General features: G+C 38.8%; 1 protein-coding gene across 2 annotated transcripts in view; it reads right to left on the reverse strand.

The window, feature by feature from the left end:
* LOC122804935 (tissue factor pathway inhibitor-like) overlaps positions 1-15,611 on the reverse strand; it is an 844,713-nt gene that overhangs the window by 785,792 nt on the left and 43,310 nt on the right. The window lies entirely within an intron of this gene.

The following is a 15,611-nucleotide window of genomic DNA, read 5'->3' on the forward strand; positions in this document are numbered from 1 at the left end:
TTGCAATGCACCTAGTGATAAAGGGGTTGACGCCTACCTTAGTGAGATTTTCTATGATTCCTGAGTGGGGAATGGTATCAAAGGCCTTGGCCAGATCAAGGTAGGCTGTATGAACCACCTTGCCTTCATCCACAGCTCAGCTAACTGACTTAAAGAAGTTGACCAAGTTGAGCAGGCATGATCCATACTTCACAAAACCGAACTGTGTAGGATCCAGAGTTTGGAGATTCCCTATATCCTTATTTATTGGGTCCATGACAATTCTTTCCATAGCTTTGAATATCAGACTTGTCAGGCTAATGGGGCGATAGTTCCCAGGGCCTGTAGTCACTCCTGCTTTGTGGAGAGGGATGACTGTAGCAGTGTGCCATACAGTAGGGACAAAGCCTGAGATGAGGCTATGATTGAACAGGGCACACAGGTGAGATGCCAGTTCACTCTATAGTTCATGTAGAACACAGACAGGGATATTGTCAGGTCCCACCAAAGCTGAATTCTTGGCCTTGGACAGTGCTGTTTTAACCTGTGCAGCAGTAATACTGGGTGCCTGGCAATCTACTGGTATTGTGACTGGTCCCTTGGGGGGGGGGGATAAAGTTGGCACTGGATCTGTCGGCCAGTATATTGTCAATATCTGTTGGCTCGTTATAGGAGGTACCATTATGCAGTAGCTCAGAGCAAATCTGGGTATTACTGTGGAGATTCTTTACATAACTATAGAAGGCCTTGTGGTTTTCTTTACTATCTGCTGCAATTCTGTTTTCATAGCTAACTTTAGAGGATTTGATGAGGGATCTCAACTTTTTGTTGAGGCTGATAAGGGAGTTTTACCAGTCTTGTGACTTCACCTTATTCCACATCAGTTTCCTCCTGCTGTTCTAGAGTTTGTTTATGGCAGGGGACCACAAGATTGGCTTCTTTTTTTTGGAGGAGAGTGTCTTGGTTCTGTTGGGTATGGCAAAATCCATGCATTTGTGTACGTGTTCATACAGTACATTGGTGAAGCCTTTGGCAGTCATGCAACTGATCTCCATTTGCATGGGTGCTTTGAAGTTAGCCACCTCTGTTTTTAGGAACCCAAAGTTAGCTTTGGAGAAGTTTTTCATGGTGGCTACCTTTGCGGAGGGGGGGGGGGGCAGGTTGTGGATTTCCAACGTGATTAGTTTGTGGTCAGATCTAACCAGGGAGGAGTTGACTGCTGGTATAGAGCAACGGTCGCCCATGTTAGTAATTACCAGGTCAAGGATGTTGCTGCCTCTAGTGAGGATAAGAACGAGCTGGTCCAGGGCATGGGAATTAATGAATTCCAGGAAACATTGGGCAAGTGTATTGGTACATGAGTAGTTTTCCCAGTTAATGGAGGGGAGTTGAAGTCACCCAGTATGAGACTGTTAGGTTGGACCATAATATTCTCCAGGTTGCTTAGAAATGTGGAGTGTGAGTCTTGGGACATAGTTGGGGACCTACAGCAGGCTATGACCTGAATTGCTGTCATACCCAATGTTAGCTGCTCCTCAAGTATCTCAGATGAGTTATGTTGGGCTACTAGTAGGTGTGCACATCATTTATGAATATGGAAACACAACTGCCTTTGGAGTTTTGGTCCAAGTTCTGGGGCTGAAAGATGTGGAATGAGTTATAGTCTGGTAGTTCAGGGGTGCTTTCTGCTGCCTTGAACCAGGTCTCTGTTACGGCACAAATGTTGATGTTCTCCATTTGAAGGAGTGCTTCTAGCAAGTGCATTTTGAGATTTGGACTTCTAGCATTGAGCAGCATGACCCTCAGATTGTGGTAATTTGGTCTTTGGAACGCCGCCTAAAAAAAGGCACTATAAGGGTGGCAAGAGCCTTGGTCAGTATCCCAAAGCCCAAGGGTGACCGATGCAGGCCATCACTGGCAAAGCATCGAAGTCTGTCAATCATGTCATCCCAGGCAGACAAATAATGGATCCCCTTAGAAAGACACCAGAAACTGAGCCAGTTGTTGAAATCAATCATTTTCTGCTTGTACTGTGGTATCATTCTGGGTGATGGTAGGATGCTTCTCAGGGCTAGGGTCATGCATGCCTGGGCTACATAATCCGAGAGCTCCTCCATGTCTCTCTTCATATAGTCCAGGGAGGTACCTCTCAGGTCATTCACACCCACATCTACAATGACAGAGTCATATTTGTACCTGTTGTTGAGGGACTTGAGTGCATGCATTATGTGGCAGATCCTGGCACCTGACCGACAGCTGACTGTTACTTTCTCCTTATTCAACCTAGTGAGCGGGACATCGGTGTGCCTCACTATCGAGTTACCTATGACTAATATGTTGGGCATGCTGTTTTGCCTTAGGGGCTTTGGTTGAGTGGCATGCTGTTTAGGAGAGTTATATGTCACGTGATTAGTGTTGTGTTGTGGTGGTTGAGTGCATTTATGCCTTGGAGATCTCTGCTGTCTGAGTAGATTTTTATTGAGAGCCTCCATGAATGTGGGTGTGTGGTTTGTGTTTTTATTTGAAGGCAGTGCTGGTGTGTGTTCTGGAGAGCTATGTGTTTCATGTGGTGTGGTGTGGTGCAAGTGTTGACCTTCTCCTCTTGACCAGCTATTACGGTCTTGGCTGGAGAGTGCATGGCTTCCAATTTGGATATATATGTGCATCTCTCGCAAGTCTGAGTTTTGGGAGGTAAGAGGAGAGGGTTATTACTATGCATGAGGCAGTTGCTACATTGTCTCAGGATGCCCAAGTTCACCAGGTTAACAGGAGAATGCACAGGGAACTGACTTTTAGACATGCCTGGAGGGGTGGGCATTAATAATAAGTACTGGAGCTATTTCCTTGTAGAATGTTTAGTGCTGGTAGCACTTTTGTGTGCTACAGTAATTGCTACAAGAAGTCTAGTAAAGTGCTAGACTAATAAGCTAGTAAAAGTGCGGGAAAGGAGAGAACTAGTAGATCTAAGGGAAAATTTGAAGAGCAGACTTTGGCACCACTCAGAAGCTTACAGACAATCCTGGATACAGCAAATCTCTACCTGGATGAGACTAGTTACAGGGAAGGTGGGAAACAAGTGCAAATGCAGGCTTTTAAGCCAGTAAGTTATTCCTGTTGGGCTGTGTGTTGTATAATGGCTTTTCCTGAAATGTCTTCCATTGTCTTTCTACAAGTTCATGATTCTTAACAAGATTCTGTTGTTTAAAAAGTGGCATTCATATCCTTTTCAACATGTTATTGATTTATAACAACATTATGCCAGCTCACTTACAACCTGAAGATCCATCATAGTCACCCTCAAATAAAGTTTCACTATTTACACCTGTATCTGTTGACTGCAAAATACCCATTTGGTACTGCCAACCAAAGCATTTTAGGTAAGGCATTTTCATTCTGTTGCATTGCAGCAGTGCTGGAGAATAAACTTAAATGGTCAACTTCTCTTCCTTTTTTGAACTCTTGTTGCTGAATCACAGCAGAATATAACATATTTTCACTTTCATTATAGCAGCATGTTTATTATTTGTTTATTACCGGTTTCACCTTTCATTTTTAAATTCAGGCACTTTATAATGAGCTTCAGCAGTGCTATTTCTAGAAATAAATAGAAATGTGCCCCCTTTTTCCTGTCAGTGGGGCTCACATTTTAGAAGCAACATCCAGCAGCATTTTGGTAAGACAATGTTTTTACTTCTCATGCTCTTTTTGTTGCAAGCCTGTAGTATAACACCAACAGGGACTTTTTTTTCTATCCATCCTTTTAATTGACACAAATATTCACTTTTTTTGCTAGAGAAAATAATTATATGGGCATGGGGCAACTGTTTTCCCAAGAGCATAAAAGTTCCTTAGTATTAATTCACTACTCGGGAAAACTTGTTCAGTTCTGCATTACATACAATTTATCACAGACAGCACCTAATAAAATCCCAGTGCTGTACAAAGTTTCACTGCCTGTAAGTGTTCTTTGTATATTGAATATTTCTTTCTTTTTACATTTACCTCACTCGACCCCACCCCACAAAATTTGGCTTGCATACACACAGAGCAAATAACTATAGCAATACCTTAACAGCCTATTTTTGACTGGACTACTGTTTTGCTTTATAACATTGGTGTTCATTGTCAGTGTAAGACTCCTGAGTGTTTCTGCACTGTGAGCATGATTCTCATTTTAGAGCCCATCACAACTCATATGTGACCTGGAGAGTTACGTGACCCTAGCACATGAAACTAGGTATGGGATAACTGCATGGAGTAGCAAATTACCAAAAAATGCAAAACGTTTTGTAATCTCACAATCAGGATAGAGCCTTGTGCTGACAGTAAACCATTTTAGAAAATGGTCTTATTGATTAACAGGATCATGCATCTTTTAAAGACAGTCATATCAAATGCCTTTGGATCATTGCCAAATTTATGAAAGCCATATAAATGTTTTAGTAGTGAACCATAGATGTTTCATACACAAAAACTGCATTATACAGAAGTGAATTAAGATGGCTTATCAGTATAATATAGTGCCTCACATTGCAGGTTTCTTCATGGTTGTGTGGACAAGAAGTTTATATAGACAATTAAGAATGGTTGTGGAACGTTAGGGAAGTGCATGGGGGTATTGTACCTTGCAAAATATGCTGGTGTTGGCCTGTTGTTCATATCTTTTAAAAAGATCACTTTTGACTTATTTATTTTTTCTGTATGAATGATTTGGCTGTTTATTTGCTTTTTGAATGTAAACAGCTTTCATTTTATGTGGTATGTCTATGTGGTTTTCGGCATAAGAGCATAAATCCTTTTTTAATATGCCATGCAGATGCAGTGGCTCTATGAACTGCTACATATAATAATACTAATACCTGTTTGTTAACCAGGTAGGCCCACTGAACACAAAGGCTCTTTTTAGGGCTGACCTAGGAGCCATAGATGAAGGGACTTCTTTAAGATCACACAACAGGCAAACAAGCTTGATGTCACGGATGCAGTTAAGGCACCTTTGCATCCCCGTGGTCCATTGCATTCTAGGCTGGAGTCCTCTGGCGTGACTACTCCAGAGACATGTGTATATTTTTGGCAAAGTTGGTGAGGATGTTAAAAAACTATCAGCTGTTCAGTGTTTAAATCTTAACAGATATGGAAATAGCTGTCTTCCTGTGGTCATTTGCTTGGTATATATGGGAAAACTCTATCCCCATTCTATGGTACTGGAGATTTCTATACAGCACCTCCTGATGGTTTTTTGAACATTCCTCCTATGTTATACACTAATTCTTGGAAACACCTATGCATGTTTCAGTAGAAAGGCAAATACTACAATCAGTCATATAAAGACATATTGCTACTACAAAGAAAATGTTTTTCTGTGTCTGAGAAGAGTCTAGAATATCTTAAGTAGGGAAGAAAGACTGCAGAAATATTTGATGATTTCTTAGAGAGACAAATAGGTAAGAAGATAAACAAAAGCGATGGTACTGATCTTGTAAATACATGGAGAAGAAACAAGGGTTATACATTTAACCTCAAAGAAAAGGATAAGGGGTGAGAAAGTGTCCAAATTCGTCAAGGGAATCACATCTTTGCATTTAATCTTAAAAGAGATTTTTATACAAGCTGATTTCAAGAAAAATATTTCAGGAACAATATAAAAAGACTTGCTTTAAACATCAATGCACTGTCCGTAAAAACATTCTTAGAGATGGATATGCGACAGGTTGTAAAACAGTTGCAGATTTCAAGATGACAGAGAGGTAACATAATATGGTAGAAGTTGTGTGTGTGTGTGTGTGTGTGTGTGTGTGTGTGTGTGTGTGTGTGTGTGTATGTGCGAATATTTTTTGTAAAGAAGGTGGGGATGCTAAAAAAATGTCAGCTCAGTGTCTAAATCTTAAGATATGTGAAAATATTTGTCTACCAAAAGCTGTGGACTATAGAGGCTTTGGTCTTAAGAATATCAGCAATTGTTCAGTTTAAGACACATAGAGGCATGCGGTAGCAAGCTACATCCTTGGTATGTATGACATTTGTATTTGAAATGTTAAATTAAATCACACTGACTTAAAGAGCGTAAGTACAAGAAGAAACAGCAAGACTGTGAAACTCTGAAACAGAATGAAAGTGTTGTTTGACTTTTTAAAAGAGCAAAGTATACAATTAAAATGAGAGAGAAAAACATAACTAATAAAGTCAGGGAGACAAATTCACAAACAAAATGTAACTACTAAAGATGTTTGACTCTGACGGGCTTGTGTGTTTCGAGTACTGGATGTGTTTTACTGTTTAAGTTGCAGAGTTGCTTAGGGGTTCAATTATAGTTTATCATATTTTCTCCTATTTGGTGTGTGCAAGGCACTTGATAAGAAGTGGATAATGCTTATATGGTATCAGTTAATAAGGTATGCATGATTTTTGTGAGCTTTACCACTATTAAGGGTGCACGTGTTACTGAGTAATATGTAGGCGTGATTGGCTCTCTGTGACCCAGTTAGTTTGTCCTTTGATGGTCTGCCCCCCAGAATGTAAAACAAAATGATGCTTAAATTATATATATTACAGCTTATTCTTAAGGTGTGTTGACTTATTCTTAAGTATTTCTGTCATTGCTTTTCTTTCTTTGTGTTTCTGTTTCTTTTGATCTAGTTTTTGAACTATTTTAAAGAATACATGATCATTGCTGTATTTGTTCCTTGTTCTTGTTTGTTTTAGAGACAGCATCATAGTTTGACGTGGATATGAGAAAAATACCTGTTATCCTTAATGGGCATTTTGATAAAGAACTGGCTTCAGGCAAGAGTGAAAAACCAGCAGAGGCAAAGTAGTGACATGGACTGCAGCTCACTTCACCAAGATTTGACAGGATGGGACAGAGGAAAACTTGACAGACTGATTTGATTTGGGATGACTAAAGGTGATTTGCTCACATTAAGATGCATGGACTGGAAAGGCTTAAACTGTGTTTTCTTCAAAATAGGCCTGACACTCAGTAAACACAGGCCCTGCCATATCCTTGGCATGCCCATGGCTATGCATATGTAAATGGTGTGTCTAAATCTGAACATTCACAAGATGTCTTGTATGACAGAGATATGAATAACATCATGGGTTGTGAAGGTGTGGTTAAAGGACCAAGAGAAGTACATGACCCAAATCAGCTTCCAAGTCCAGTGAAGGGAATGTTCTGTGTCTGACTGCATGACTGCCATCTGGGCTAAGAAAATAAAGTGTGCCTTCAAACGCATATGAACTCCGGGAGTGTTACCCACAGCAAGGAATGCTCTGTATTATACCCACAAATCATAGGTTAGGTTAGGTTAGTTCTCATAGCCCTAGCTGGCCAAGGGGGCATTTATAAAGCCCTAGCCATAGTTATTGTGGCTTCCACCCCTTTAGTTTGAATAAAAACTATGCCTATCATTTTGCTGTGCCTCTGTCAAGCAGTGACGCTGAAGTAATCCCTGGGGTATATCTGCAATCTCAGACATATGCAGAAGCAAGTGCTTGGTCTGGAGATCAGCTGAGTTGGAACTATGCATGCTACCTGCCTGCCAGCCAATATGAAGAAGGAGTTACAGCATGTATAAAGTCTGCTAATCCTTCTTGATAATGTTCATGATCTTCCATGGCATCCAAGCTTGGCGATGTGGAGTAGGTAATGGGACAAATAAGAGGTTTGGGCTTAATAATCATAATGCATGGAGGGAGGTATTAATTAAAATAAAAAAGCTGTATACAGTAGCCCTAGTCTGCCAAAATTATTTTTGTTTATGTGAGGCAGTGGAAATGATCTAATCTGTGTGTGTGTGTGTGTGTGTGTGTGAGAGAGAGAGAGCGCGCACGCACTTGTGTTTCTGCAAATATGTGCATACATGGAAGGACTGGCTTCGTTATACTTAACACTTAAGCAGTTCTGTCAGTCTTCTGAGAGTTTGCGATCCATTTTAGAAAGGCTATGCAAACTAGGCCATTAATGACCATCTTGAATATTCACTACACTTCAGAAAAATGTTAAGTCAGTTCACATGAATCTGAGAAGACAGGCGAGCTTTTCGGACCAGAGGACACAGAGAACCATTCATACAGGACATGGATCAATACCTAAAGGACCCTTCATACTTTTATAACCACAGTGTTTATGTACTGCTACTCTATTTGAGAAATGAAAGCTGTCACGAATGCTTCAGAAAACAAATAAATAAATGGCATACATCTATAGCATCGTTTTGCGTCAGAAATATATTATCATTTAGATTTATTAAAATGGGATGTCGGATTACTAAATTATTACAGAAAACATTCTCGTACCAATTAAAATGGCGATAAATGTTTGCACATTCACTTTTGCGTTGTAGGATTAGTGGGGAATTGCATCATGTAAGGCCTGAAAAACAGTGAACCAAAATCTTGCAGCTTTGTTTAATAATTCATATTCTGTCTTTAGATTATTGTAGACTACTATTTTTTGTTTGTAATATTTCAGCTTTTACCATATCTGATTTGCTCCACTTGTTTAGTTTGGAAAAAAGGTTAGTGGGTACCTAGTATAATTGTAATTTTTCTTAAATATTTCATATGTTTTCCTCTCTATACATATTATTTATTTGTTATTGCTCTCTAGCATGTTGAAAGATTTTTAACTCCAGGTAAAACAGTGCCCATATAAATGTTTTACACTAGATGACATATTTTTCAGAAACCCTTATGACTCATATCTTCCATGGAATCTCCTCTCAAAGAAAGGTTTCAGAAGTGCTCTATTAGTTATGACTAATGCTTATGCCACTGATGATTTTTCATTGAAAATAGGTAATGAGAGGGCATATATGGACAACTGAACAAGTGGTGAAACATTGTTTCCTTTCAGCAGATTCCCAGCTATTTTAATCTTTGCCAAATTCAATTTCTGCAGTAGTTTAACAGAGAAGACGGCTTTTATTTCAATGTTCCTTTTTTATTTGTTTACTTTTTATTAAGCTGGTAACTCTACTAATCGTAGGTAAAACATCTGGTCACTTTTTAGGAAAACGCTGGAAATGCATGCAAGCTAAATGATATGCTCATTAAGGCTACTCGAAGAGATTCCGATCTCATTCACCTCATCTTTACTTCCCTAAATGATAATTGCTTCTTCCAGTAATATAAGGTTCAGGAGCATCTCAGAATGCTCATTACAAAGTGTCATAGCTACAGGACAAGCTATGAAAGGACTGGCTGATGTAAGTGGAAAATGCTGATTAAAAAATGTCATACTGAAAATATATGCAATTAAAGGGCATGCACTTAAAATTAAATATAGGAAATGAGAGGATGAGGATTAATTAGACATTTTTGAATTATGACAGCATAATTGTAACTTGCCATTTTGTGGCCTGCCAAAATATTTTAGATTTACAATATATCATCATGCTTCCATTTTGACCTTTATGAATAGAACGTGGACTCAGTTATTATAGGTTAGGATTTTCAGAAATCCCATATTGTATGATTTTCATAGATGTCATAAATTTCATATTTGCCAAGTGTATGATTTAGAAATATGAAAGGAAATGTTATGTTTCTTCTATTTTGTGTACACATTTAATGGATGTTTGAAAATGCAGTAGAGCAGAATTAAGTTCTGACATTCTTTGACTAATGTCCACAACATCTGCTATCAGTTTAAAAGTAGTTGTTTATGCATTTTGTATGGACTTATAGGTTAATCTGTTTTATCATTCACTTGTTCTTTTATGGAAGCATAAATTATGTTACTGAAAAGGTATTACTAGAAAGCTGTGAGATAAGATCAGAAGGCTGTAGGTTCTATTCCTACCCAAGGTTCATGGTTTATTTTCCAATAGTGACACTGTTTTGCAGCATAAGAGGGATGCTGCACCCCTGAGTATGTCATCCTTTGGTTGAGATGTTAAACAGAGGCCCTGTTCACCAGAGTTGGTAGCATCCCAGGTGGAGGTATAAAACCCCATGGTGTCATCTGAAAAGAGAAGTTCTCCAATACCCTGGACAAATTTCTACAGCAGTAATATAAATACCGCCATGGGTATCCCCTGAAAAAAGGTCACTAGCCTACTTAAACAAAGGTTAAATAAGTAATACTGTCAATCCATGCAAGAAAAAAGTAAATGTTTGTAAAATTATACTTATGTAGGAAAAGTAGTGAGAGAAGATTCAGAATCGTGCTTGTAGCCAAGTACAATATTCAGAATTTATGTGCTCCATTAAGTAAATACAGGAAATGGTGCACTAGACAAATGTTTTGACTGCTACATAAAATGTATTATAACAACAGATATATGATAAAATTTGGAGTACAAAAAGACACTGAGATATAAAGTGATAAAAAGATGTTATGACAAAAGTTAATGATGATGAATGCCAGTCATCAAACTGAATGAACACAAAAGTGCTTGTTGACAGTGTCACTGAGAAGGTGGAATAAAGAAATGATGTGCTCATGGCATGAAAAGGGTAGTGATGTCTCTGCGAAGAGGTCTTACCTGCATTTAGTTTTATTCTGTTAGTTTTTGCAAATATGCTTTCAGAATGAAAATGATGTAGAGGAAACCTTAAGGTTGGTATAGGCTCAGTCTAGAAATTAATACATACCAAATTAATCTTTGGTTAAACGAAATAACTTGTTATATGGCTGAAAGCTATAGATAGCATACGGATACTTAAGGTTTCACCTGCATTGTTTTTATCATATGAAAAACTAACAGTACAAAACTAAATACAAGTAAGGTATCTTCACTAATGAACACAGATGCTATGTTATTTGCAAACCAAAGAAGCTTTACTTTTTACCTTTATCTTACAGACTTGAAAGGAGATAATGTTCTATATGTTACAGAATAAAAATACCTAGTATTAAGTCTTGACTCCCTCCACCGTTTTACAACTCATACAGATAATATCAACTCCAAGGTAACTCTCCCAAAACTATGCTATTGGATCTCTCACCTCCTCTCTCCTTCTGCATCGAAGGCCATAGCCAAAAATGTTCTACTTCCTAAAGTTGAATATGACCTGCCCCTGATTGCACTTCATTCTACCCAAAACACTAAAAAGCTCCAAAACCACTGAGATAATGATTTGCAGATTTGCAGTGGTGACAGACCAAAGTGCTCATCACTGTAACATTCAAGTCATCACCTTAGCATTCTACATGAATTACTAGGGCTCCTTTCACCAGCAAGGCAACACTGTTCCTCTTGAGAACAAACTCTACCACTAAGAGAGGCAGCCAAGAGTACAGTCTCACTGTAGTGAGACCATGCTTTAAGCTAGCCATTGGAGAAAAAGCATTCTCTATATTAAGCCCAGCCCTCTGAAATAACCTATGAGCTGAAGTTAAAAACAAGGAAACCCAAGAGTCCGTCTAGAAAATACTCAAGGAATACTTATTCCACATTGACAAGTGCACTTGCTTTTGTGATACTGGTTAAAAGATCACTCTAATTCATTTACAGCATTGTTGTACCTTGCAGCGGTTCCTCAAACAAAACCAAATAACTTTTTTTGCATCTCAGTGTATAAAGTCTCTCCTACTTCTGTATCTTGTATATGCTGTACTTATCCTCCTAAATACATACTATATTGTGTTGCCTCTGCTATATATTTGTAAGACTGAATACTTTACTTGTATTATTGTTATTTCTGTTGCATTGCCCTGATTCATTTTGTACTTTTGTATCCAGGTCATGGCTAAAAAAGGATCTCTGGACCAGCTTAGCCATGAGTAATCAAATTCAGAGCCGTAGCTGGCTTAGCTATTGCCAGATGCCCCTCCTGATGTGGTACCCCCACCATCTAAACTTGTGAGTGAAGAGCAAAAATAAACAAATAAAAAGATTATAACTCACTCTGTAACAAGCTTGGCTTGCTACAGCAGATAGACACACTCCTTCAAGTCTTCAGTCAGCTTCTTATTTCCTACAGCCAATGTATACTCCTGTCCCACTGCTCTTCAGGAAAGAGCAGAAAAATAAAATACTTTGTCCTACACACTTTATCAAGCTGATTGGTATATACGTACCAGTCAGCTTTCTACATCAGATCCACACCTCCTCAGCTATTCAAGCAAAAAGCAAAGAAAAAAAACACTGTAATAAAAAGTAATAGAAGTGTTCTCAATTACACCCTCGAACACTTTCCACCCAGGGCAACTGCCCTGTTTGCCCCATCACAATACACTATTGATCAAATTGTAAATAAAATAAATAGATATCATTAAAGTACAGAAGGATCTTCCTGTAGTTGAGACTTTCAGCAAAGAATGACATATTAAGGTGTTACAAGGTGATGTAATCAGATCTCTTATGAAAGGCTGTCTCTTGAGACGATGAATGCAAACTGATTGATACAAAAGGATGGAGATTGCTATTGATAAATATATGTATTAGAAAACATATCAAACATATTTTTTGGCTGGGTAAAATCTACAACTATGTAAATATGCTAACTTTGCAGTGCCCCAGGAGAAAAATGAAACCTGCAAGGATGAAATTTTGGCTGAAGGAATTATGATTTCACAGTGAAGTGAAATAATAGAAAATACAGTCAGGGACTGGTGACCTATCAATTTGGGTATATACCACTCACCCAGGTAGCAGTCAACAACATGTAGGATTATAATCAATATAGTGTGAAATAAGTAAATATATCCCTGTACTAATCTGAACAATGTCTGCACATTCTTGTAAGGAATACTAAATAGCTGCCCTCTTAATGCTAGAGTATTGTGCATCATATGTATCTAAACTGAAACCTTGTGCTAAAGCAAAAACTCAGAACTTTGGTGGCCCCATCAACTTTCATCTTAGGCACTCTGCATAATAAGAACAAGCACACTGGAAAGAAATGAATTACATGGCAGGTGAGGCTAACACACATAACCAAGCATTCAATAGTATCTATGAGAAACTCTGCATTCATCCTTTGACAGTTGCTAAGACAGAGTTTTCATGTTTCATAGCACTATGTGCCAGCCAGCTATAGATGCTAACCATTCAGTTCCCCTCCCCATCAATTTTCTATCTTGTATTAATAGCCCCCATCTATCTGATGGTAATCTCTTACTGCATAAAACCTTTTTATCACTAAATTTGTAAAACAATGTCAGAAACCTTTACTTTTCCTCCGTTGTAACAAACATTTAGTGCTCTGTAAAACTTGACAAATTCCTTCACGCAAGCAAAAGTGCATACTTGTCTCCATGACCATAGTGGACAACTGGCCACCTTCAGTCTTACTCCTTGCAGCTGTAAAGCTATTGAAACTATCCCAGCAAATCAGCTAAAAGGTTGTCTCCTTAATTCTGGGTTAGTTTGTAATAAACAGCATGGTTTGCAAAAAGGACACACTTTTACATTCTGCTTACTTTCAGTCATCGGTTTCATTAACGAGCTATGGATGAAGAGAGCCACAGAAAAGACTTTCTTTTTTTACATCTCACCAAGATTTTTGATTTTGTTACACATGGTGTCCTGGCTTTGGAACCTATGAATTATGATCTTCATCTTTCTGTTTTCGTCTGGATTCCCAGCTCCCTATTCAAACTGCTGATCCGAGTTTCTGAAGATATTACATCATTCCCTGTCTCAGTTTTCTTCCAGGAGGTACTCCAAGTCTCACTCCTTGGCAGTGTTGAGCTAGTTACTTACAAAAGTAATAAGTTACTCTTACTAGTTACTTAGATTCATAGATTCATAGATTAGTACTAGGCTAACTGCCGTTGTGTGCCATTTTAAGCCTAGCCAATTACCCCATTTGAGAATCAAACCCTGCACCATTGGTTTATAAGGCAAACTGAAAATGATATATTAATATTACTTATTACTTTTCTAAAAAAGTAATACATTATTATTACTAGTTACTAAAAAAAGTAATATATTACTACTACTAGTTACTGACTAAAGGGTGGCTGCAGTGGTGCAGCAGCTAGTGTTGCCGTCTCACAGCAAGAGGTTCTCTGGTTCAGTTCTTGGCTGGGATGCCTTCTGTGTGGAGTCTGTATGTGGTTGCTTGGGTTTCTTCCAGATGCTCTGTTTTCCTCCCACATTCTAAGACATGCTGTAGGTGGATTGGACACTCTAAATTGGCCTTAGGTGTGAGTGTGTGCATGTGCCTTCTGTGGAAGGTTGGGCAGCGGGCTGGCAACTCAACACCATAAAACTCCACTGCCAATCATTCTGTGGACCGTTGTTCCACTGTGGTGACTCATAACTGGGAAAAGCCAAAAGAAGAAGATGACTAGTTACTAACTAAAGTAACATGTTACTTTTACATAAGTATAGTTTATCAATTGTGTGGACTGCGGTGGTGGTGCTGTGGTAGCGTTGTCACCTCACAGTTAGACATTGCCCATTTGATTCTCAGTTAGAGCATCTTCTGTGTAGATACATGCGTGAATGGGTGTTCCTTCGTTGAAGGTTGTGTGTTAGGCCCGGCAAGCTAGTATGTAAAAATCTACTGCCAATCACTAGCAGACCAGAGTTTCGCTATGGCAACCCCTAACCGGGAAAAGCCAAAAGACACAAACAAACATAGTTTATCAATTGTAATATTGAGATTTACTCATACAAGTAAGCCCATACGTATGTGTATTAAAGTTGTATACACAGTGTTACAATGATAATGAATAGCATTTAACAGTTGAAAAACTTCAGCAGATTAGTCTTTATAGCTGGGCGGCATAGTGATGCAATGGTTAACATTGTCACCTCACAGTAAGCAGTTCTCCAGTTCAATTCTCGGCTGGGGTGCCTTCCGTGTGGAGTCTGAATGTCCTCCCTGTGTTCGTGTGGGTTTCCTCCGGGTGATCTGGTTTCCTCCCACATTCCAAAGACATGCTGCAGGGGGATTGGCCATTCTAAATTGGCCCTAAGTGTGAGTGTGTGTATGTGCATTTTTCTCCTGAAGAAGGTTGGATGCTGGGCTGGCAACCTGACACATTAAAACTCTACTGCCACTTGTTCTGTAGACTGATGGCCTACCATGGTGACACCTAACAGGCACAGCCAAATGGAGAAGAAGAAGGTTAGTCGTTATAGCTAGAGAGTCACAAATAATAATTAAACCAAACCATACACAGCCAGCAGGAGAAGACCTATAAAAACATTTTGCCTATTTTCAGCTACTAAAAATCAAAACCTGAAAATAATTTTAAATAGAATATAACAAAAAAATAGCCAAGATAAATCATAGATCAACCCAAAGAGTGCTGCTTGGTGCAGTGGGTTTGGGGCATCAGGTGTTAAACCAATGAGTGGTGAGTTTGATTCCCATTGATAGTGGTATGGAGAACCAATGTCGTTTATTATATGGCAAGGTAAGGATATGATCACTAGCAGGCTAGAATTGTCCCAGTGTTAGGGGGTGTTTTAGAGGGTGAGAGTCCCACAGCACCAGGGCAGGGCCGGAGTCTGGTCGTCATTAGCTTTCACCTCCTTGCAGTGCTAAAAAATGAAGTAAATTTTGCTCCAGACTAATTCTAATAATCTATTATAAATGTCACGTGCTATGAGTTGTGCCAAGATTATGATATAATTTTTTGTCCAAATTCCCCCTTCAAATTCTCTATTACCTCCTAACATCTGATTACTATTGCTTACTATCCATACTATATAGGGCCCCTAGAA

This window comes from Protopterus annectens, chromosome 6.part0 (genome assembly GCF_019279795.1).
Source record: "Protopterus annectens isolate FY-2018-M chromosome 6.part0, PAN1.0, whole genome shotgun sequence".
Lineage (NCBI taxonomy): Eukaryota > Metazoa > Chordata > Ceratodontiformes > Protopteridae > Protopterus > Protopterus annectens.